This window comes from Lepus europaeus, chromosome 1 (assembly GCF_033115175.1).
Source record: "Lepus europaeus isolate LE1 chromosome 1, mLepTim1.pri, whole genome shotgun sequence".
Taxonomy (NCBI): Eukaryota; Metazoa; Chordata; class Mammalia; order Lagomorpha; family Leporidae; genus Lepus; species Lepus europaeus.
The window spans coordinates 75,728,527-75,754,368 of NC_084827.1; the positions used below are offsets into that span (position 1 = coordinate 75,728,527).

At 40.2% G+C, this 25,842-nt stretch overlaps 2 protein-coding genes across 10 annotated transcripts in view; one reads left to right on the forward strand and one right to left on the reverse strand.

Moving 5' to 3' along the window:
- Positions 1–4,491, reverse strand: part of ZRANB3 (zinc finger RANBP2-type containing 3) — a 305,721-nt gene extending 301,230 nt beyond the window's left edge. For 2 of the 4 annotated variants that reach the window (XM_062186061.1, XM_062186026.1), the window contains exon 1: positions 4,408–4,491. The gene's annotated coding sequence lies outside the window, so the exon portion shown is untranslated. Of the gene's footprint in view, positions 1–4,344 lie in introns of all 4 variants that reach the window. The other 2 variants (XM_062186034.1, XM_062186043.1) reach the window with 2 other exon arrangements.
- An 860-nt stretch (positions 4,492–5,351) lies between these two features.
- R3HDM1 (R3H domain containing 1) overlaps positions 5,352–25,842 on the forward strand; it is a 227,559-nt gene continuing 207,068 nt past the window's right edge. For 5 of the 6 annotated variants that reach the window (XM_062186096.1, XM_062186085.1, XM_062186124.1 and 2 more), the window contains exon 1: positions 5,352–5,499. The gene's annotated coding sequence lies outside the window, so the exon portion shown is untranslated. Of the gene's footprint in view, positions 5,500–6,336; positions 6,358–25,842 lie in introns of those variants that run through there. The other variant, XM_062186105.1, reaches the window with a different exon arrangement.

Below are 25,842 nucleotides of genomic sequence, written 5' to 3' on the forward strand. Positions count from 1 at the left end.
GGTAAAATATAATGCATAAAACACACATATTTAATTACATATATATGTATTTATATATTATCCTGTAAGTATCACAACCAGAAACTATGAGGGAAAAGACTAATAAATTTGAACATTAAAATAATTCATATTTTTATCTCATGGTTAAAATAGCACTTAAAAAAGAAATAATAATGGGCTGGTGCTGTGGTGGCTACTCAAAAGACACTAAATACCAATGGACAGTAAACATAAAAAATGTTCCACATCAATAGAACTCAACTAAATGCAAAGGAAATTAATGACCAAGTGATCATTTTTTACAATCATTTTAGATAGAGTAAAAGATGGGAAATGGGTGCTATCAAACACTGTTAGTAGCAAGGAAAATGAGCACATCCTTTCTGAAGAGCAATTTAGGAATTAGAGTATTTGTGGTTAAATAATCTAACTTTGAATAAAATAGATTCAAGGGATAATCAGGCAAGCATACAAAGAGCGCTCTCGCTGCCTATGAAATTTAAGTGGTTAAGCAATCTGATTTTGGGGTATATAATGAGTACCAAATGAGTTGAAATCAGGACTGGAAGAGATATTCTCTCTCCCATGTTCACACATCATTATTCACAGAAGCCAAAAAGTAAAAGCTACTTAAATATGCATCAACAGATGAAGGACAAAGGAATGTGACAGATATGAGGGTACTTAAAAATGTTCATGGAAAATGTATAATATGAAAAAACTGTATGTACTTCAAAATTTTTGGCACCAAAATAAACTATCTTTTAATACCATTTTCCATGAACTTTTGGAATTACCCACACATATGCAATGAATTAGTCTTTTATAAGGATATCCTATTGATGTGGGAGAAGCAGGGAGTCAGTGAGAGACAAGGAGCTAAGAAGCTTCCAGCAGTCCTCCAACAAATGTGATCTGAGCTCCAGGTGGAGACCCCATGAAACCTTCCCAGATTTCATCACTCACATTGCACCCCACCTCAACTCCACCTTGTCTGTATATTCAATTAGGGCACCACTCCCTACATGATAAAGGGGGCAACCAGGGTGGGGGTCACTGTCCCCCATGAGGTTGCTAGGCATTCACTTCTCTTTAAATAAGCCATCTTCCCATCAGCTTTGAATTCATCTCTTATGCTGAAACAAGATCCTGGTCTAAACACAGTTGGGGACCTGTGCACCCCCACAATATCATCATGTTACAACACGGATGAACCTTGAAGACATTATGGTAAGTAAAATAAGCTAGTCACAAAAACTAAAACACAGTATGATTTCACTAAAATGATGTACCTAAAGTGACCAAAGGTTTTTTTGTTTTGTTTTGTTTTGTTTTTAACAGGCAGAGTGGACAGTGAGAGAGACAGAGAGAAAGGTCTTCCTTTTGCCGTTGGTTCACCCCTCAATGGCCGCCCCGGCCGGCGCAGCACGCTGATCCGAAGCCAGGAGCCAGGTGCTTCTCCTGGTCTCCCAAGCAGGTGCAGGGCCCAAGCGCTTGGGCCACAGCAGAGAGCTGGACTGGAAAAGGGGCAACCAGGACAGAATCTGGCGCCCCAACCGGGACTAGAACCTGGTGTGCCGGCGGAGTAGGCTGAGGATTAGCCTACTGAGCTGCAGCGCCAGCATGACCAAAGTTTAAGAAACAGAAAGCAAAATATGTGACAGAGGCAAAAATGGAGAATTAATGGCTACAGAATTTCAGTTTGGCAAGACAAAAAAATTCAAGAAATCTGTTGCAGGACAAGATGCATACAAACTTAACACCTCTGTAGACTTAGAAATGGTAAGCTTCCTTACATGTTTTTTACACAATAAAAAAGAATTTCAGAATTGAAAGCAATGTAAATATTTATCAGCAGCAATCACACAATGAAACACAGGTAGCAAACAAAAATGTATTAAGGGGTGGGAGTTTAGCCTTAGCAGCTAAGATACCAGTTAAGATGTGTCCCATACTAGAGCACCCGGGTTCAGTGCCCAACTATAGCTTCCTTCTAAGGCAGATCCTGGCAGGTAGTGGTAAGGGCACAATTGTCCGGTTCCTGCAAAACAACATGGGAGCCCTGAATTGAGTTTCCAGTTCAGGCCCCATTGTGGACATTTGGAAAGTGAAACAATAGATGGGAGTTCTCTCTCTCTCTCTCTCTCTCTGCCTCTCAAACAAAATAAAATTTAAACAAGTTTTAGTGATATTGATATTTATTGAGTCATACACACAGCCAACTGTTGAGTTTGAAAAATTTTTGCAAAATTAAGAAAAGAAAGTATGTTACTATTAAAACTTTACATACGTATAGGCAAAGAGAAAGCTATCTATAAACAATGGTATCTCAGGGTAATAGGATTACAGATGACTTTTACTATCTTTTTTTTTTTTTTTTTGACAGGCAGAGTGGACAGTGAGAGAGAGAGACAGAGAGAAAGGTCTTCCTTTTGCCGGACTTTTACTATCTTATACTTTCCTGGGTCTTTTAAATTTTTTATTTATTTGAAAGGCAGAAAAGAGAGATCTTCCACTCCCTGGTACACATCCCAAATTCCAGAGTTGAGCCAGGCTGAAGCCAGGAGACTGGAACTTAATCTGGGTCTCCCATAAATGTGGCAGAGACGCAACTACCCGAGCCATCACCTGCTGCTGCCCAAGGTGCACACTAGCAGGAAGCTGGAATCAGATGCTGCCTCCCAGGGGCACATTAACAGGAATCTAGAATTAAAAGTAGAGCTGGGACCAAAACCCAGACATTCTGACTGGGTGCAGTCGTCCCAAGTGCTGTCTGTCTGTCTCTCTCTCTCCCTCCTTCCCTTTTAAATTTATTTTTATTTATTTCAAAGGCAGAGACAGAGACAGAGATTTTTCCACTGGTTCACTACCAAAATGGCCATAGCACCTGCAGCTGGGCCTGGTCAACACCAGGAGTCAGAAACTCAGTCTTGGTCTCTCATGCCGGTGAAAGGGATCCAACTACTTATGCCATCACCTGCTGCCTTCCAGGGTGTATTTATTACCAAGAAGCTGGACTGGAAATGATGGAGCCAGAACTGGAACCAGGCATTCTTATATGGGATGCAGGCATCCCAGGCATTGATGTAACTACTGGGGTAACCATCTGCCCCCATCATCATGAATATTTACTTATCTGATGTACACAGGAAAAGCTCATGACAAAAACTAACAAAAAATAACTAAGCATCTATATTAGACTATATTGAAAAATTATCATTGAGAATCCCAATTTCATTAAAAAGCACAAGACACTGCTTTGCCAGATAGATTCACAAATTCATCTGGCTGAAAGGTATAGCTACATTCCTATATCTGGAATTGCACTTCAAAAATTTTCATCTACTTGACACTAAACCACATTCATACTTATTAGGTACATATTTAGTGCTTCAGTTTAAAAAATAAGAAAAAATATGATTTTAATTCAAACGTGGGCGGGAAAGAGATCAAATGAACACACAAAATATGAATAACAAAGAACTGACTGAATTTAGGGAGAGAATAAAAGAATAAGTAGCATGATCATTAATTTTGTTTAGCCATTCTCTTCCTTACAACAACTTTCAAACAAGGAGCCCTTCTTTGTCGCTGCTCTAACCCAAGGTCTGGCATAGTGCCGAATATAGTGTTAAGTACTTCAGAAATATTTCCAGTTTCATTAAGAGAACGTGAAATCGTGGAGCAATCTGTTAGAATTTGTCTGATAAATTTCTATCAAAATGATGGAACAAAGAGTTCAAGAATGAAAGGTATCAGGTTTGGGGTAGGAAGCACTTTTCTGATAATCCCCTCATCTCTTTTATTCAATGAGATACCCTGGGAACCTCAAATGCAATTCCAACAGCAAACCTATACAATCTGGCAATGTGAAGGGGGTAAAAAGCAGAGCCTAATAGGCTATATTAGGAAGTCTTTTTAATGACACCTGTATTAATCAGTATATTATAAAGTTGGCACCCTGGTGCACCTTGTTTGATGGCTACATTACTCAAAGAACGGTGAGAGAACCATTCTTAATGATCAATTCTGAGTCTGTGGCTTCCCGCCACCAAAGCCAACTTGGAAATGTTTGCAAAATTCGGAGGAGTTCGCTCAGAACTTCTGAGTCCATTCATTTCAATCACAAGGAGGAGAAGCAATGTTTCACTCCTAGGGGCTACAGTTATTAGAGGCACCCTCCACAAATATACGACTACAGGAGCAAGCCAGTAGTAAACAGGGCAAGAGACATTTGGGATTCCAAAACCGAAACGCAAGGGTACAGAACGGCATTAGGGGCTTAGGAATTATCCTTTCCCATGTCACCCACTCTCTCTTAAAACTCAGTTAAATCCCGTTCACCTTTCTAGCCCCCACGCCAGAAACTAACCACTTGCCAGACACGCCACTCCTAGACGTCCACACCTGGTGCAGTCGCCGCAAAATCTCCAACTCCCGCCACAGGTTTGGGATGTGGCCGCCCTTAGCGGAAGTGACGTCCAAGGGACGACCTTAAAGTCGGAGAGTTCAAATACCTACAATCTAAGACTCCTCGGGTGTCCCGATAAAACTCTTCTAGCCACTCTTCTATCCCTTCTCTCCTCTGTTGGGGTAGTGTAAAGGACTAACTACAATCGTCTCCAGCACCCACTCCCAGTCTTTCAAAACTTTGTTCCTTCTCATTGGCCCAGGGCTGCACGGGTACCTCGCAAGGAACTACAATTCCCGTCAGGCCGCGGGATGCAAGTAGAGAAAAGGGTACGGGTGAAACAAAGCATCTTGGGAACTGTAGTCGGCTTAGGGCTGAAAAGAGCAGCCACCCCGCCCTCGACCACTGAGGCTGGGGAAACCAGGTGTTCAGTTTGGAACCCGTTACAGCAAAGGGGAGGAGCCAAGCCATTAGGCAGCATGCCTCACTTGTCCTCACATGGAGGATGAAATTATTCCTTTATTCTGATAAAGCACCATAAATACTACCTGACGAAAATACAGGTTTATGAAAAAATACGTCCAGGTCAGTAAAAACTCCCGGAACTTCCCCACCTCAGACTCCAACTCGTGGGAAAAGGTGGCTCTTTTACAAGTGGGCAAAATGGCTGTCGTCCTAGTTTTACCATTGGTTGTCTTTCGCGTCCTTCAAGGGCGGATACTTACCATGGATTGGTTGTTTTTCCCTTGAGGGTGGAGGAAGATTTGGCACGGCGCTCCCGCGGCCCGGGAGGAGACGGAGGGGTGGAGCGAGGGCATTTTTTTAAAGCGTGATTGGATGCTCCCCATGTCACTCCGTGTATGTACAGCCTATGATTAGTCGGTTGCCCCTCAAAGAGAACGAAGAGGCGGGACTAGCGCGTGGTGGGAAGGGGCGGGATTCTGCCAGCCGCGGCTGCCGCTGGAGCCGGTGTCCGGGCTGGTGATGGGGTTAATTCCCTTTCGTAAGACTCTTACTTGCACCCACCCAGCCCCGCCGTCGCCCCGCCGCGCCGCGCTCCAACCGCCTCCTCCTCCTCAGTAACGCGGGTAAGAGATGCCCTCCCCTCCCCCCTCCAGCTCCCCGGGAATAACGCGCCTCGCTCCCCTCCCCCGCTCGCCAACCGGTAGCGCTAACGGAGAAGGAGGCAGACAGGGGAGAAATGTGGTGTGTGAGAAGGTGGCCTGCCCACAGAGCTCTCGGCGCTCCGGCCAGGGCCCCGCCGACGTCCTGCGGTGCCAGCCCGCCGGTAGCTCGAGTTCTGAGGGAGCCGGGCTCGCCTGGCCGGCGCTGCGGCTGCAGCGGCAGCCTCTACCTTGTGCCCACCGCCCCCACCAGGGGGCCATGTGAGAAGCAAACCCCTCGAGGCCTAGCGGAGGAGGCAGGGGAAAGGTTCTCGAGTCCCTGCCATGGCTGCTGCTGCTGCTCTTGAAACCCCAGGGACTGGGGAGCCAGCCATAGCAGGCCTGCCAGGAGCGGGTACAGTGTGTGGTTCTGCTCCCGGGTAGCCGGCGCGGGTGCCCGGGGCTCCCCGGCCCTCCCCAGCCGCAGCCCCGGCGGCCTTGTACCGGGAGAATTTTTCCGAGGGGAAATCAGACACTGAGTGGCTGGTGAAATGTAGGTACATGTTGCCTGTGGTACTCGAAAAAGCGCAATGGGAATATTTTTCAAAAAGTTGAATGACTGTCAGTCCCCGGGGATCTGCTCTACACACGTTATTATGCATCAGCCTGAGGCAGCCCCCAAAATTCCTGTGTGAAGTTTTGTTTTTGTTTTCTTCCTGTGGCGATTAGGTGCAGAGGAGTGCCCCTGTTCTTTGAACTTGCTTTTATAAAGGAGCTTATATTGTTGAGGCTATCATCCCCCAAATATAATTGTCCAGGGACGGCGAGTCGACTAAGTAAAAGGTGAAGAAGTGCTTTCCAAAATAAATAGCAAGTGGTTTTTCCAATACAATTTCCTGGGGAGATAACATATATGTTGCTTTTCGCTTAAATGTCATTGATTTCAATAACTTTTGAGTAATGAAAAGTTAAAGTCTTAACTGCAAGCCCACCCATTTGTGATATTTGAAACAAGATTCACAAAGTATGTAGTAAAGTAGTAAAGTACCAACTTGACTAGAGTAATTGACACGCATCAATTTTTCAAATTTGTCATGTTTTAGGGTATCCTGTTATAATTTCCCTTCCTCACTGAGTTTATTTTTTAAGAAATTACTTCCTTGGCTTTTTTGCCTGGACGAATGTGCCCTTAAAAAGTGGATTCTAGGGGCCAGCGCTGTGACTAAGTGGGTAAAGCTGCTGCCTGCGGTGCCAGCATCTCATGTGGGCCCGGGTTTGAGTCCCGGCTGCTTCACTTCTGATCCAGCTCCCTGCTAATGTGCCTGGGAAAGCAGCAGCAGATGACCCAACTTGTTGGGTTCCTGCACCTGCTGGGAGACCCATAGGAAGCTCCAGGCTCTTGGCTTTGTTCCTGCCATTGTGGCCATTTGGTTAGTGAACCAGCTGATGGAAGACTTCTCTCTCTCTCTGCCTTTCAAATAAATAAATAGATATTACCCCAAAAAAGTGGATTCTATAATCTGTAGTAGACAGGCCTATAATCAGATAAAATTCAAGGCCCATTTCTGAGGCTTGCTTGTTATCAGAGTAAACTTGGGTTCTGAAGAAGTATCTGAGCTTTAACTAATTGTTAGACCATCTGAGATTGCTATACTGGCTTAATGATCTTCAGTATTCTATAATTAATACACTTAGCTACAGAATTGACAGATTTATAGATTCAGGATGTGGACAGAATTTAGATATGTGATGTGTGTGTGTGTGTTTTTTTTTTAAATAAATCACACAGTCTTGAGTGTGAAGTTCCCTCAGTATTCTGTAAAGTACCCCCAACATGCCTCACTCAGCCTACTGTTTTCCATAACCTGTTGGCTGTTGATAAATTATACAGTTGGTAAGTTGAAATCTCATGTGATTTATATACACAGAAAGGACTGATGAAAATGTAGGAGGCGTCTGTTTTTTTTTTTTTTTTTAGAAGATTTATTTATTTGAAAGTCAGAGTTAAACAGAGAGAGGCAGAGAGAGAGAGAGGTCTTCTGTCCGCTGGTTCATTCCCCAACAGGCCACAACAGCCGGAGCCGTGCCCATCCAAAGTCAGGAACCAGGAGCTTCCTCTGGGTCTTACCATGCAGGTTCAGGGACCCAAGGACTTGGGCCATCTTCTACTGCTTTCCCAGTCCATAGCAGAGAGCTGGATCGGAAGTGGAGCAATTGGGTCTCTAACCGGTGCCCATATGGGATGCTGGCCCTGCAGGTGGCGGCTTTACCTGCTACTACGCCACAGCGCTGGTCCCACCTCTGTATTCTTTTACTAACTTTGGGACCCCTATGTGAGCCACAGTTCAGTTTCTTCTGTAAAATGGGAATGATGCTTAAAGTATGGAGTTGTGAGGATTAAAGATACAGTGTTTAAAGCCCTTAGCCTTGTACCTGACGCATAAGTTGTGTGATTAAATATTAACTATTATTATTTTCATGCATATTTGGAGAGTAATTTGTTGTTCCTATGCACAGGATATTGTTGCAGCCTCAGGATATGTCATTATTGTGGAGTACTCTAGAAGTATTAATTTATATAGTAGTAATTTAAGTAAGTGCAGTTTGCAGCTAGCCAAAAAGTAGGTAGGAAATTGGTCGTCATTGCTTTATCTTATAAGAAATCTTCTTGCCTTTGAGTTTAAATGCACATACTTATGGAATATATTTCAAATTAAGTAAGTGAAATAAAAGTTAGTGTACTCCATGTTATAGTGGTGACCCTTGAACTCAATACAGAGTTTAGATTAAGGAAATCATTTGGATTCATATGGATGTATACTGACAACAGTTTCAGTTTCGTTGCTGTTCTTTTACATTCTCATTATTTACAAATTCTTGGGTTTTTTTTTTTCTGTGAAACAACTTTCCAAATACACTGTTCCTTTTTTTTAATTAAAGCTTGTATTTAATGAATGCAAATTTCATAGGTACAACTGTAGGAATATAGTGGTTCTTTCCCCCATACCCGCCCTCCCACCATCTACTCCGTGTCCCATCTCATTCTTCATTAAGGTTCATTTTCTTCACAAGCACTATTGAAAACACAGTGGGTCTTTGCGTACAGCAGTATCCTCAGAGTGTATAGAGCTAAATTTAAGATTAGCATACAAAGGGTTTTATTATAAAGTCTTTCTGATAGTAATACTATGCCAAGGTTCATGACAATGGCGCCTTAGTTGAAAAATGAGCTGAGGAAATAATGTTTAGTGGGCCTCCCCAGTTACTGAGACTAGTACATTTAGGTACTCCTAAGGGGGAACTACGTGGCTGCAGCAAAAATCTTATACAATGGAAATAAACTTTTTCAAGCATTATGCAGAAGACATGCCTTGCCAAGTAATAAAAGATTCTGTTTTGAACTGCCACTTTACTTTATAATACCCATTTTAGTTACTGTTAAATTTTAATCCCTCACAAATGAAAAAATAGCAAGAATTGCAGATTAAGTCTTTTTTTTGACAGGCAGAGTGGATAGTGAGAGAGAGACAGAGAGAAAGGTCTTCCTTTTTGCCGTTGGTTCACCCTCCAATGGCCGGCGCATCTCGCTGATCCGAAGCCAGGAGCCAGGTGCTTCTCCTGGTCTCCCATGGGGTGCAGGGCCCAAGCACTTGGGCCATCCTCCACTGCACTCCCTGGCCACAGCAGAGAGCTGGCCTGGAAGAGGGGCAACCGGGATAGAATCTGGCACCCCAACCGGGACTAGCACCCGGTGTGCCGGTGCCGCAAGGCGGAGGATTAGCCTGTTAAGCCACGGCGCCGGCCACAGATTAAGTCTTGATGAGTTTGAAAAGTAAAAATTTCACTATTAAATTTTCCATAATCTATTATAAATTTGTTGGAAAATGTGTCAAAAAGGTGTGTTACAAATGGCAGTGCAATTTTCAAATAGCTCTTGAAATACCAAACCACAGAATCAATATAATCACACTTACATACAGGTATAATAATGTATCAGTTATAATTTAAATAAACTGAGATGACTGCTACAATAAGAAAGTGTGTCAGTTTCTCTGTAGTAATAAACTTTTTAAAATATTATCTTCCACTTAGTCCCAGAGATATCACAGTGTTCACTAATAATGCAGATGTACAAAGAAACAAATTCTATAGTTAAAGAAAATTTTATCAACTTGGCTTTGCTTGCTAAATAAGGAAGCATTTTACTTGTGCCATTCTACAAATTTGTACCTGATAAGATATTAACATAATGCATGCGTGTTTGTCATTTCCAGAATTTAATTCAATTAGTAAATGGCTAAAGGCTGAAATAAGAGATCAGTTAAATGCTGGTTTAAACAAGTTCTCCACCTTGTTTTCCAACAATTTAGTTTTTTTCCTTGAGATTTTCTCCCTTTAGCATTTTGGCTTATCTTACCTGTTCTTCGTCTCCATTCACACCTATTAACTTAAATTTTTTTTGGTTGGGTTTTAAAAGCCTATGCTTTTTGATCTTTTTGTTGTTGTTGTTGATCTCTTTGCCTTGGGAATTGTAGATATGTAACTTTTTCCTTAACTTTCTACCTGTAGTCTCACTTCTTTCAGCAAATTGTAAAGTTTTTAAATCTTATTTCATAAATACTAGATCACAGAACATGTTTAAATTATAGCTCTTAGGGTTTACTTGACTAATGTCTTCATGTGCAACTCCCTCTAGTTACTTCCTTTCAAAAGAAATTAAGGAGATAAACTACTGTTGTATTTATTCTTGACCTTTTCTCTTGAAAGGCAATAATTTGATATTGTTTGATCCAAGAGTTTAAAATACTGTAATTTGACTTCTCCCAACTTCAGTTTGATGAGTGACAGATGTAAATTACATTTGTGGAACAGCTGTGCAATTAACTTCACTAAGCTGTCTTCTTCCTTTAGAAGTTCCATAACTGAAGTAAAATAACATCTTATAATCCGAGATAGAAGTTTGTCCAACTACAGATTTACCTTGCTGCTTTGGACCTCATTGGTCAGGGAAGCTCTGAATTTAATAAAGAAGGACTTTAATGTTGTGAGATCAAAAACCCCATACCTTTATGCAAAGCAGTACCTTAACTGAGAATGAAGTCCTTGTTTTAATGGGCCCTCATTTTAAAAATTCTCTTAGGAAATAAGTTTACTACATAACTCCTATTTTAAAAAAATTATGTATCTGGTTTTTTCCTCCTGTTTTTCTGGAAATAGCCAAAATATTTTTCACTCATGAATGGTTAAATGTGATACATCTGTACCATGGAATGCTACACAGGAATAAAAATAATAAACTGTTAAAACACAGAGCAACTTGAATATCCCCAAAGAATTATGCTGAGTTTTTTAAAAAGAAGTCTCAGAAGACTACGTTGTGTATTTAGATTTACTTCTCTAAATCACGTTCTCTAAATGACAAAATTATGATGAACAGGATAATGAGTGTTAGTATGCTTGGTAGAGAATAGGTGTGACTATTAAAAGGTAGCTTGTAATGAAATAGCACTGTATTTTAATTTTGGTTGTTACAAAAATCTAAGCAGGTGATAAAATTGATTAGAACTACACACTCATTAGTGTCTGTAAAGCTGGTATAGTCTGAATAAGGTTGTAGATTATATCAGTGAGTTTCCTGATTCTGTTATTGAACTGTACTTAAGATGTGATGTTATCACTAGAGGAAGTTACATGAAGGATATGCGGGACTTGCTGTAGTATTTTGTTCAACTTCCTATGAATCTATATTTAAAAATTACCAAGTGAAGCACAGTGTCCTTCACATACATATGTTCCTATATAGCAAGGGTGAGGAACGTCTGGTACATAGACCACATAGGCACACAAAATCATTCGTTCTGGTCCTGCCGGAACAGCTGCAAGTGGGACTAGAAATTCAGGAAATCTATAACAGGCTAATTTTTTTAAACATTGATTTATTTGAAAGAGATAGAAAGGGAGAGAGAGAGAAAAGAGGGGTCTTCCATCCGCTGGTTCACTCCTCAAATGGCCGCAATGGCTGAGGCTGTACTAGGGTTGAAGCCAGGAGCTTCTTCTGGGTCTCCCACGTAGGTGAGGGGACCTTGGGACTTCAGCATTTTTCCGATGCTTTCCCAGGCAGATTATCAGGGAGCTGGATCGAAAGTGGAGCAGCAGAGACTCAAACCAGGGCCTGTATGGTATGCTGACAGTGAAGGCAGAGGCTTAATCTTCTACATCTCAGTGCTGGCCCCCAGCAGGCTAATTTTTAAGTTAATAATTTTGTATGGCCCATGAATGATGTTATAAATATCTAAATGACCTTTGGCAGATGTAGGATTGGGGGACAGCTATCTGTCTAAATAGCTACCCTTTGCAGAGTACTGGTCATATATTTCATACAGTTCATGTGTATTATTTTCACTAAACCATGCTCACATATAACTGAACACATTGAAAATATCTCTATGCCAAACATCTCAAATGCAGTTTCTGTTTTCACTTTGTATGTATTGTTTTCCCTAAATGCCTATTCTTGCTCATTCTCCTTTTACTGTCCAATTGCTCTTTATGTAAACTAGAAATAATCTGTTAGTCATCTGTATTGCTTGTTGTTCACTTGCCATGTATGATTTTGTCAAGAGTTATTGTATTATTCAAACAGATAGTGATTTGAAGTCCATTGACTATAGGATGAAACAAACTATCTCCACATAACAGCATGTCAGGCATAAGACCAGCAGATAAGGATTAATTTGAAGGAAGAAGATAGTATATATGCTTGTTAAGTTACTCAATGGTTACTGTATAACCAACCACAAGCCTTTTTAAAAAATATTTCTTTATTGGAGACACAGAGCTCCCATACACTAGTTCACTCCCCCAAGTGTCCGTGACACACGTAGCTAGGCCAAGGTCAAAGCAGGAAGTGGGAACTCAAGCTAGGTCTCTCACCTGAAAGGCAAGAAGCTAGTGGGCTTGAGCCATCACTGCTGCCTCCCAAGATCTTAATTAGTAGGAAGCTAGAGTCAGGAGCCAGTATGGCACCCAGGCACTTCGTGTGAGACACAGGCATCTTTAACTACATCAAACACCCATCTGCCCATACAGCTTTTAATACATGAGTATTAATTTTGTCAAAGCAGTTAGGGAAGAACATGAAGTGGAAAGGTAGACCACCAACTTGGGGAGGATATGCTTTCTGTGCTATGTAATGTCAAATGGATGACCCTAATCAATTTTAATTATTTTGTGTATGGTGTGTGTGAGGGGAGAGTATATATTCTTTATTTTACATGTGGATATTTTTTTTACTTTCAAGATCATTTGTTGAAAAGGCTATTTTCCCATTGACTTTTCTTGGCAGTATGATTGAAAATCAGTTGACCAAAAAATGTGGGTGGTTATTTCTGAATTTGAAATTCTATTACATTGATTTATATCTCTTTCTTTATGTCGGTACCCTACTGTTTGATTATGTTGCTTTGTAGCAGGCTTTGAAGTTGGGATGTGTGAGTCCTTCAAAACGGCTCTTTTTGAAATTTGCTTTGGCTATTCTGAGTCCCTTTTATTTCCCTATGTAGGTTAGGATCAGTTTGCAATTTCTACAAAGAAGCCAGCTTGGATTTTGATAGAGATTATGTCAGATATTTAGGTTAGATAGTGTTGCCATTCTAATAATTAAGTGGTATCAATTTTTTAATGTTTAATGATTCATTTAAGAAGAATGATAAACTCAAGTGTTAAATGCCATATTTTTTAAAAATATTTATTTATTTATTTGAAAAGCAGAGTTACAGAGAAAGAGAGAGATCTTCAGTTCACTGGTTCACTCCCCAAATGGCCACCAGGAGCCAGCAACTTCTTCTAGGTCTCCCATGTGGGCACAAGGGCCCAAGCACTTGGGCCATTCTCTGCTGCTTTCCCAGCATATTACCCAGGAGCTGGATCAGAAGTGGAGCAGCTAAGACTTGAATTGGTGGACATATGGCATGCCGGTGTTGCAGGTGGCTGCTTTAACATGCCACACCGTAGCACCAGTCCCTAAATGCCATGTTTTATGAGAAATAACTAAAAATAATGAGAAGAATGCTATTTACATATTTGCAGATCTCCTTAATGTCAGATTTATTGTAAGATGGCTAGGTTTTCATACCTGCTTTTGCACTCACCCTGTAGTAATTTGTGGTTTTGGTTGAAATAAGACAATTTGGCTGAACACAGATAGTGAAATGAAAAGGGAAGGACTTCAGGGATCTTTGAAAGACTCTCGGTGACCCCACATTGATTGGTCTTTGAACCACTTCTCAAATATAAAGAAATACACAGTATGTTTGGAAACTCAAAGACCTGGTTAAAAGTCGTAACTCTGCACTTAACTGACATGACTAACATGATGTTGAACAAGTTACTTAACCTCTGGATCTATTTCATCTTCATTTGGAAAATTGGAATAATGAACATCCATTAAAATGGTAAGCCTGTAAAGATTTTGGTGTGTCGATACCACCAAAATAAATATGCTGTTTTGTTCATTGTTGTCAACCTCTTTCATATTGTATAACTAATTTTTTGCCAGTGAAAACTGTATGTATCACAACATGGTAATCTTAACATAAATTTGATTCATTGTAGTGGTGTTTCCTTAGGAGCTGAGCTATAGTCATATAGTTTTCCATGATCACTCTTAAATACAGATGCTGACAAATGAGTAAAGAGAAGGAAAGGGCCAACAAGAGTAAAAGAATTTCTCAGAAATTGAAAAGTAAAATTAATGCCTTCTTTAAAACATTTTGTCACCTCACCACAATTCTCCTGTTAACAATTGAAGAGTGAAGAAAACTGAAAATTTTGATTTAAAGTAGAGAATGATGCTTTGGCTTGTATTTTCCCTATTAAAATTAATAAAATGCAATATAAAATGGCTCAGTTCTTAATGATTCACCAGGTACTGGATCAAATCACTTATAAAGTTCTAAAAACAGCGTCTGATAAAGCTGCCATTTGTTCGTATCCCAGGTGCTCCACCTCTGATCGGCTCCTTGCTGATCGCCTGGGATAAACAGTGGAAGAAAGGCCAAGTCCTTGGGCCTCTGCCACCCATGTGGGAGACCTGGATTAAGCTCCTTATTCCTGCTTTCTGCTTGGTTCAGCCCTGGCCATTGTGGCCTTTTAGGGAGTGAATCAGCAGATGGAGGATGTCTCTCTGTCTCTCCCTCTCTTTGTAACTCTGACTTCCAAATAAATAAATCTTAAAAAAAAAAAAAAAAAAGTTCTAAAAATAAACTCTTCCTACAAAAACTCTACACATCATTGTAGTAGTAACTTTGAGTTTATTAGTAAAGCTAAAGTGATATGATTTTTTCTAAAAAGGACATGATAGATTTGCTCAATATTCATTCAGTAAATATTACAATAATATATTTGCTTTGTCTTGCCTATATAATACAAAGAACCTTTGCCCCTGTAAATCTATCTTTGTAGTGAATAAGAAATGTATGTGTACTTGTGTACAAGTGAGGTAGAAATTATTGTGATGTAGAAGAAGCAGATTGAGAGGTTAGAGAGAGGTAGAATGGAGCATAAGGCCTATTTAAATTATTCATTTATTTATTTGAGAGGCAGAGAAATAGGGAGAGACAGAGATTGATAGAGAGCTCCCATCTGCTGATTTACACCCCAAATACCCACAAAAGCTAAGACTGTGCTGGGCCAAAATTTGAGCCAGGAACTCAACCTGAGTCTCTCACATGAGTGGCAGGTATCCAGCTACCTGAGCCAGAATCTGTTAAGTCCCAGAATCTGCATTTAGTAGGAGCCACAGTTTGGGTATGGAGCCCAGGTATCTGATATGGCAGGCAGGTATCTTAACCATTTCAGTAAATGCCAATCTCAGTGCCTGGTTTATTTTATCTTTAAACTTTTTTATTTCATTTTTTTGAAAGAGAAACAGTCTTCTATCTGCTGGTTTACTCCCCAAATGCTCGCAACAGTCAGATTTAGTCCAGGCTGAAGCTAGGAGCAAGTAGTTCAGTTCTGGTGTCTCACATTTGTAAACGGACCCAAGTACTTCAGGAAGTACCCACTGCCTCCCAAGGCACATGTTAGCAGGAAGCAAGCATCCCACATGGTGTCTTAATCTGTTTAAAGTACTAGTTTAGCCAGAATAGTCAGCAAAGACATCTCTTTTTTTATTTTATTTATTTTTATTTTTATTTTATTTTTTTGACAGGCAGAGTGGATAGTGAGAGAGAGAGACACAGAGAGAAAAGTCTTCCTTTTTGCTGCTGGTTCACCCTCCAATGGCCACTGCGGCCGGCGCATCGCGCTGATCCGAAGCCAGGAGCCAGGTGCTTCTCCTGGTCTCCCATGCGGGTGCAGGGCCCAAGCACTTGGGCCATCCTCCACTGCCTTCCCAGCCATAGCAGAGAGCTGGCCTGGAAGAGGGGCAACCAGGATAGAATCCGGTGCCCCAACCGGGACTAGAACCCGTTGTGCCGGCGCCGCAAGGCAGAGGATTAGCCTGTTAAGCCACGGCGCCGGCCTATTTTTATTTTTTTTAATGAGCAATAATGAGCAATTTAATGAGTTTAGTAAAATTAGAAGATACATAATCAATACAGAAAAAGAAAATACATTTCTATATACCAGCAATAAAAATCAAAATTTTAGAATCACCACTATTTCATTTAAAATATGAAATACATCTGATGAAACACTGATAGACCTATAAAAACAACTTAATATTCATATGAAATTAAATATTTCTAAGTGGAGAGAAAGATTTTACTCAGAAATCTCAAGGTTTATCTTTTTTCCCTTTTTTTTAACTTTCATTTAATAAATTTAAATTTCCAAAGTACAACTTTTGAATTATAGCAGCTTTTTGTCCCCATAACCTCAATCCCACCAGCAACCATCCCATCTCCCACTCCCTCTCCCATCCCATTCTTCATCAAGATTCATTTTCAATTATCTTTATATACAGAAGATCAACTTGGTATATACTAAGTAAAGATTTCAACAGGTTGCATGCACACAGACACACAAAGTATAAAGTACTGTTTGAGTACTAGTTTTACCATTAATTCTCATAGTATAACACATTAAGGACAGAGATCCTACATGGGGAGTAAGCGCACAGTGACTCCTGTTGTCGATTTAACAATTGACACTCTTATTTTTGACGTCAGTAATCACCCCAGGGCTCTTGTCATGAGCTGCCAAGGCTATGGAAGCCTCTTGAGTTCAGAAACTCTGACCTTATTTAGACAAGGTCATAATCAAAGTGGAAGTTAAGTTCTCTCCTCTGTTCAAAGAAAGGTACCTCCTTCTTTGATGGCCCATTCTTCTTCTGGGATCTCACTCACAGATCTTTCATTTAGGTCATTTTTTTTGGTGGGGGGGGGGGGGGGCAGAGTGTCTTGGCTTTCCGTGCCTGCAAAACTCTCGTGGGCTTTTTAGCCGGATCAGAATGCCTTATGGGCTGACTCTGAGGCCAGAGTGCTGTTTAGGACATCTGCGATTCTGTGAGTCTGCAGTGTATCCTGCTTCCCATGTCGGATCATTCTCTCCTTTTTAATTCTATCAGTATTAGCAGACACTAGTTTTGTTTATGTGATCCCTTTAACACTTAATCCTATCATTATGATAAATTATGAACTTAAACTGATCACTTGGACTAGTAAGATATCATTGGTGCATGCCACCTTGATGGGATTGATTTGGAATCCCCTGGCACCTTTCTAGCTCTACCATTAAGGGTAAGTCTGAGTAAGCATGTTCCAAACTGTACATCTCCTTCCTCTCTTAATTGTGTGTTAATTAAAGAGTTCAACCAATGGTATTAAGTAGAACAACAACAACAAAAAATACTAAAAGGAATAACATAGTAAGTTGTTCCTCGACAGTCAGGACAAGGGCTGATCAAGTCACCGTTTCTCATACTGTCCATTTCACTTCTACAGGTTTCCTTTTAGGTGCTCCATTAGTTGTCACCGATCAGGGAGAACATATGATATTTGTTCCTTTGGGACTGGCTTATTTCACTCAGCATGATGTTTTCCGGATTCCTCCATTTTGTTGCAAATGACCGGATTTCATTTTTTTTTTTTTTACTCCTGTAGAGTACATATCCCATAATTTATCAGTCTTCTGTTGATGTGCATTTAGGTTGATTCCTGGTCTTAACTATTGTGAATTGAGCCGCAATAAACATTAAGGTACAGACAGCTCTTTTATTTGCCAATTTAATTTCCTTTGGGTAAATTCCAAGGAGTAGGATGACTGGGTCATGTGGTAGGGCTATATTCAGGTTTCTGAGGAATCTCCAAACTATCTTCCATAGTGGCTTTTCCAGTTTGCATTCCCACCAACAGTGGATTAGTGTGCCTTTTTCTCAACATCCTAGCCAGCATCTGTTGTTAGTTGATTTCTGTATGTAAGCCATTCTAACTGGGGTGAGGTGAAACCTCATTGTGGTTTTGATTTGCATTTCCCTGATGGCTAGTGATCCTGGACATTTTTTCATGTGTCTGTTGGCTGTTTGGATTTCCTCAGACATCTCTTGATATTTGGCAAACACTTGAATGAAGTGAAAGAGTAAGCCGTGAGATATATAAGGGAAGAACGTTATCACTGGAAGTAACAGACACTACAGATGCCATGAAATGGGGGCATATTTGGATGAAGATTGAAGTAAACTTGTTTACCTAAGGTCAGCATTGTTCTCCTGAGGAGAGTTTCAAGGAACAACCACATAAAGTTTTGCCTCCTGGGGGCTGTCAGCTGGTTTATTTGTTAGCTCATGTGTCACTCCCAAGTAGAGCCTCATCTTCCCCAAAGTATTACATTTTAGGGAACACTTGAAATGTGTACAGATCTTTAATTGCCACAAATCAAGGATTTCCTATGTTTTAAAAAGATGCCAAAAAAATTTAAAAATTACCTGCACTTTGGTAGACTGCTAAATTCTTGTGTTAGAAAGTAAGCAGTCATCTATTCCAAAATTAATGGTTGGCCAAGATCAGCCCAGCTGCAGTCATCTGGGCAACTTTTCCCAAATTGTCTGCCTGTCGTTTTCTTTCTTCCAGAGGTTACAAGAATGGGAGAAGGGGATATCTGTGCCTTTTGAGTAAGCTCCTGTGGGTATCTGACGTTACACAGAAGTTAGGCATACTCATTTAGCCTTTGCTTGAACTATTCCAGCATCCTTTAGGAATAGATTCCACATCATTTTGTTTCATAGTCTTCAGATGACTACATAATTTTGTTTTCTTTTCCTTTCTTTTCATTCTTCTTCCCCCCTCCATCTGCCCTGCTTGATGTAGACAGAAGCCACAAAGTTGATAGGAAATTTAGCTGGTCCCAGACACAAGAGTTACCATAAAATTGCATCAATATCATAGTCACCTGTCTCCTCTTACTTCCTTCTTCTGGACCCCCTCTATCCCAAATTAGAGAAAGGAAAATACAGAGTGCATAGGGATGGAGAGTTTTCTTTGTCTGGGCCCAATCCCCTCCTACTTGGCCCAGTTGACCTACAAATGGGGAAGGAACAGAGAAAGAACCTTCTAAGTGTGCTCAATGGGTAATAATCTGCCATTTATACTCCTATTGGCTGTTTAGCACCCTCCTTAGCTTGCAGATTTTATTCCATATTGAAGAACTCAGCTGGGTTCAGTCCTCAAAGTGTGTTGGGTCTTGTCACAGAACCCAACACAAGAATGTAATGATAAGCTTTGTGATTTTAGCATTTTTTTTTCTTACCATAGGAGAGAAGTGTTTTGAAGGACATTTTTAAAAAACCTGTTTTTATATCACTTTGATAATTGTTAATTCAGTTTAAGGGAAATGATGCTGATTTAAATGTTTATACTCAGGTATTTTTGCCAACTTTGGAATCTTTTGAAGTCAAACGTATTTCCTGTTTATTGTTCAATACAGTTTTCAGCTTTCGGGGGTTGTCTACAAAACTGAATCAGCTGGCACCGCGGCTCTGTAGGCTAATCCTCCACCTTGCGACGCCGGTACACCGGGTTCTAGTCCCAGTCGGGGTGCTGGATTCTGCCCCGGTTGCCCCTCTTCCAGGCCAGCTCTCTGCTGTGGCCCGGGAAGGCAGTGGAGGATGGCCCAAGTGCTTGGGCCCTGCACCCCATGGGAGACCAGGAGAAGCACCTGGCTCCTGCCTTTGGATCAGCGCGGTGTGCCGGCCGCAGCGCGCCGGCCGCAACAGCCATTGGAGGGTGAACCAATGGCAAAGGAAGACCTTTCTCTCTGTCTCTCTCACTGTCCACTCTGCCTGTCAAAAAAAAAAACAACAAAAAACTGAATCAATGTGGAGTTCTACATTTCTGAAATTAACTTTGATATATATGTATATAATTAATAATTGATTACTTTTCAAAGTAAGATATGCATGTAAAAATGCACAAATGGTAATTATACCATTTGATGAGTTTTTGATGACTGTATATATCCCTATAATATATGTCCATCATAGTTAAAACTACCATTACCTCAGCAAATTCTCTTGTTCTCTTTCCCATCAGTCCCTATCCCTGTGCCTCAAGAAACAAAAACCAAAAGTTCTGATTTTTTTCCCTACGGTATGTTATATTTGCCTATTACAGGATTTATATAAACGAAATCATACAGAATGAGCTCTCTGTGTGTCAGGCTTCTTTCAAGAAACTCAACATGTTTTTCAGATGTATCCATTTTGTTGCATGTATGAATAATTCCTTTGCTATTACTAATTGCTAATAGTATTTTTTGTATAAATATAAGGTTCGTTTGCCCATTATGTCAATGACTACATGTATTGTTTTGCTTGTTTGATTTTTTTTAAGATGATTTATTTATTTTAATTGAAAGGCAGCGTTAGAGAGAGGGATAGACAGAGACAAAGATCTTCCATTCACTGGTTCATTCCCCAGATGGCTACCAATGACCAGGCCAAAGCCAGGAGCTAGGAGCTTCATCTGGCTCTCCCAAGTGTCTGCAGAAGCTCAGGGACTTTGGCCGTCTAATGCTGCTTTCCCAGATGCACTAGCAGGGAGCTAGATTGAAAGTAGAGCAGCTGGGACTTGAGCTAGCGCCCTGGGCCTATGTGGGATACTGGCATTGCAAGCAGTGGATTAACCCGCTATGCCACAACTCTGTCCCCTGATTGTTTAATTATTATAAAGAAAACTGTGATTCATGTGGATATGAGAATAAGTTTTAAATTCTCAAATAAGAAATAGTATTATACTAGCATGCAGTATGGTATATAGAAAAAATTTTTAAATTATGTATTTGAAAGGCAGTTACAGAGAGGAAGGAGGCTAGAAAGGGAGGGACGGAGCAAGGGGAAGAGAGACAGAGAAACTGTATCTTAAATCCTCTGGTTCACTCCCCAAATATTCTCAACAGCTGGAGTTGGGCCAGGCCAAATCCAGGAGCCTGAATCATCTTCTGGGTCTCCCACTTGGGTGTAGGGAACCAAGAATTTTAGCCATCGTCCACTGCCTTCCCAAGTGCATCAGCAGTGAGCTGCATCAGAAATGGACCAACCAGGACACGTGAACAAGTGCCTTTAAGGGATATCAGTGTCACAGGCCGTGGCCTTACCCACTATGCCATAATTCTGGCCTCCACCAATATTTTTAAGATTTATTTAGTTATTTGAAAGTCAGGGACTGGTGCTGTGGCAGAGCAAGTAAAACCTCTGCCTGCAATGCCAGCATCCCATATGGGCACAGATTTCTGACGCTCCACTTCCAATCTAGCTCCCTGCTAATGTGCCTAGGAAAGCAGCAGAGGATGGCCCAATTGCTTAGGTCTCTTCACCCATGTAGGAGACCCAGAAGCTCCTGGCTTCAGATCGGCCCAGCTCCAGCCATTGTGGCCATTTGGGGCATGAACCAGCAAATGGAAGATTCCCGCCTCTGCCCCCCCCCCCAACTCTGCCTTTTGATAAATAAATAAATCTTAAAAACAAAGGGGGTGAGTTACACAGAGAGAGAGAAAGAGATCTTCCATGTGCTGGTTCACTCCCCAAATGGCCACAATGGTTGGGGCTGGGCCAGGCCAATGCCAGGAGTCTGGAGCTTCTTCTAGATCTTCCATGTGTATGCAGAGGTCTCAGCACTTGAGCCATCCTCTGCTGCTTTCCTAGGCACATTAGCAGGGAGCTGGATCAGAAGTGAAGCAGCCAGGTCTCATACCGGTGCCCATATGGGATGCTAGTGTCACAGGCATTGACTTTACCCACTACGTCACAACAGCAGCCTTCCAGCTGTTCTTTTATTACTGCTTCATAACTTTATTCTACTTTTCTTGAAATTTAATTAGTTAACAAAATTAAATCATAAATATGAATACTGCAAATGTTTTATGATTTCTTGCTATTATCAATTATATAAAAGACAGGTAGAAAGATTATTTAAAAATATTCTCTTCTTAAAGCTTTTGGACATTCCTGTTAAAACTTTAGAATTAACTGCTGGGCTCGGCGCTGTGGTGCAGTGGGTTGAAGCCCCGGCATACAGCACCAGCATCCCATATGGATGCTGGTTCCAGTCTCAGTAGCTCCACTTCCTGATCCAGCTCCCTGCTAATGTGTCTGGGAAAGTGATGGAAGATGGCCCAAGACCTTGGGTCCCTGCAGCCACATGGGAGACCAAGAAGAAGCTCCTGGCTCCTGGCTTCAGATCAACACAACTCCAGCCGTTGAGGCCATTTGGGGAGTGAAGCAGTGGATGGAAGCTATCTCTCTCTCTCTACCTCTCTCTGCAATTCTTTCAAATAAATAAAATAAATCTTTTTTTAAAAAAAGAATTAACTGCTCTTCCTACTTCATTGATTAGATGTAGTCTTTGTTAGTCTTCATTTATCTTCGTTTGTAGAGTATAAAGTCCTTGGATTATTGAGGTAGAAGCCTTTAAAAAGTATGTTAATCTGTGGAAGTCACATACTGCGTGATTTCTTTTATAGGGTATGTCCAGAATAGGCAAATCTGGGGACAGAAAACAGATTAGATTTCTTACAGGTTTTGGAGGAGAAGCAAGAAGTGTTTCTTTAATTGATGATACAGTATTTTTATGGGATGATGAAAAGTTTTGAAACAAAAGGCAGCTGATGGCTATACAACATTGCGAATTCATTAAATATCACTGACTTAAACCTTTAAAATACTCCATTGCATGTTCTGTGATTTTTCACCTCAATTTAAAAAAAAAAAAAAGACTGTTCGCTTGGCACTAACTTTCCATATGATTCAGCCTTGATCCAGAAAGGCATGACTTTTTCAGTTTTGAATAGATTTACTTGTTTTTTGATAAAGATTACTATCACTTATACATATTAAAACTTTTAGAATGACAGTTTATGTTTGTAAGACCTAAGTTTAAATTTTTTTTCTAAGTTTAACATCTTATATTGATAATCTGGATGTGCTTTTCCATCATCTTGTTCATATGATAAATTAAAAATTAAATTTTATGTTTATTGTTTATGTTATACAAAATATTTTTGTCTTGGTATGTTACTCAATGTACATATTCCACAGCCTTTTTTAAATGTTGGTTTTCTTGTTAATAATGATTTTAAAAATTAAAGCAGAAGAGAAAGTGTGATTGAATCTAGGATTTGGGCTGTATTGGTAGTATAGAAAAGTCAGTTTATGGCTCTTCTGAGAGCATGTAGTTGCTATATAAAGCTTTTGTTGTGTTTATGTTAGTACTGAACACAACGATGAAAATGGATGATCGAACTGACTGAATGTTAAGTGCAGTTTGTGACTGTGTACGTTATTGACATCTAACACCTATACTTAAGTTTTGAAAGCACTTATCCATTTTTTTCTTTGTTTATATGGCATTTGTGAAAATACCCATAGAGATGCTACCCCTAAGATTCAGGATAATTGATGTTTTTGGTTGTGAAAGTTATACTAAAAACACAGAAATGGCTACTGATTAAATTGTTTCTGTCCTTAAAATCATACTTACCTCTGGCTCACAACTTAATGGGAATCAATTTGAGTCAAATTTTTAATATTATAAAAAATTTCTGCTTCCACTTTCTTTTTTCTCCTCTTTTGGTTTATCTTTTTCTTACTCCTCATCTTTGAACAAATTTGTTTATAGGTAGAACAGGATAAATAGGGCTGTGAAAACAGCAATCTTAGAATTTTTTTTTAAATTTATTTGAAATACAGAGTTAGAGAGGTAGAGCCAGAGAGAGAGAGAGCGAGTGAGCGAGCGAGCGAGCGAGCACCAAGTCTTCCATCCGATGGTTCACTCCCCAGATGACTGCAATAGCCAGAGCTGAGGTGATCTGAAGCCAGGAGCCAGGAGCTTCTTCTAGGTCTCCCGCGTGGGTGCAGGGGCCTGAAACACTTGGGCTATCTTCTGCTGCTTTCCCAGGCACACCAGCAGAGAGCTGGATCTGAAGCAGAGCAGCCTGGACTCCAACCAGCATCCATATGGCAAGCCGGCGCTGCAGACGTCTTAACCCATTGTGCCACATAGCCAGCCCCTGAATACAAGGGTTATTATCTGTTCTCTCATTTCTCAAAAAACTCCTTCCAGGCATTTTATGCTTCAGAGACATTATATTACAGTAGAATCCCCTCATCCACACAAGGTATATTCTAGAACCCTGAATAAATTCCTGAAGCCTCAGATAGGATTATACTTAATGATTTTTTTTTCTGCACATATATCCATGTGATAACTTTTTAAATCAGGCACAGTAAGAGATTGACAGCATTAACTAACACTAAAATAAAATGATTATAGCAGTATACTGTAATAAAAGTTACATGAGTGTGGTCTCTCTCAAGATACCTCACTGTCACTGTATATCTATCTATAACCCTTGCGATGATATGAGATGCTGAAATGCCTGCATATTGAGATCAAATGAGGAGGTATAGCCATTGTGATTCGCCTTAAGCTACTACAAAGGGTTACTTGAACACAGGCACTGTGAATACTTTAACAGTTGATCTGGTAACCGATGGAACTACGGAAGTGACAAATGAGTAGGTAATTTATAAAGTGTGAATATGCTGGACACAGGGATGGTTCACCTCCCAGCAGGACACAGTGGGATGACATGAGATTTCAACCCGCTGCTCAGAATAACATACAATTTAAAACTCATTTCTTGAATTTTCTACATCATATTTTCAGACCATAATTGACCTTTGGTAGCTGAAACCGCATCAAGTAAAACCACAAATAGGTGTGCAACTGTATTGACCCAAAGATAGCATAAACAATTAATGGTTTAGCCAGAACTTTAACAAACCTCAAGCCTAATTTGATGCTGTCCAAAATATAAGTCATTATGGGAATTATTAGTGAGGCCAATTAATGTGCCTTTCTTTCCCCCAGGATCTAGAAACAAGTTTATTGGAGGATATTTCAATATAGCTAGCTGCTCAGGCATATTACAGTTACACTCCATATTTTATTTTTTAAGACTTTGTAATGTTGCTGTTAGAATTCTTAGTTGCTTACAGCTAATTGCTTATGTGCTTAGAAGATCTTCCCTACCTACTTACACTTCTGTCAATTAGGTAGAGAAAAATATCCATCCTTACCAGTGAATGAGAGGCTTTGGCATATAGTCCAAATTTTTACATTTTCTTTCTAGTCAGTTGATTGAGGTGATCTCTATTTTACTCACTGATTACAGTTTGAAGAGTAAGTCTGGGCACAGAGTAGTGATTCCCTGCCAGTCTGTCATTAAAACTTTGATCTAGCTGCTATGATGGCACTAGGTTAATAGATTCAGCCAGACTGACAAGTCTCTTTTTTTCCTCTAGAAGATCAGAAACAAGAATTAAAAGTGGGAGAAGCTGCCCACTCTACGTAGACTAACAGCAAAAACTGATAGCTGAAATCAGTGAAGGAAATGTAACTATAGAAAGCACTCATAAAGTAGTTTAAAAGCAGTTATTTAATGCCACTTAATGTAACAGTAAACTGTCAGTGTACTAACTTAAAAAAAAATCCTGCCAGAGATACTGTATTGCATCTTCGTACTTTGTTTTTGAAATAATAATGAAAAACATAAAAGATGGCAACAGTCAACTAGAAAATGTATTTATTCTCTGATTATGCCAATTGATTAAAATACCTCCAAATAATGGAGGGTGCATTAGAAATGAAATCACATTGAATTTCTATATATGAACACAGATGTTTATTTCAAATTCAACGTAAGCAAATTATTTTTCCTTTTGCATTGTGACGGACTAGGAGAACCTATTCAAGTGGAATGCAGAACTGATTGCCCTTTGAGTTCAAGGGGATGTATCTTTCTGGTTCTTTAGCTTTTTTAATTATTTGGCAT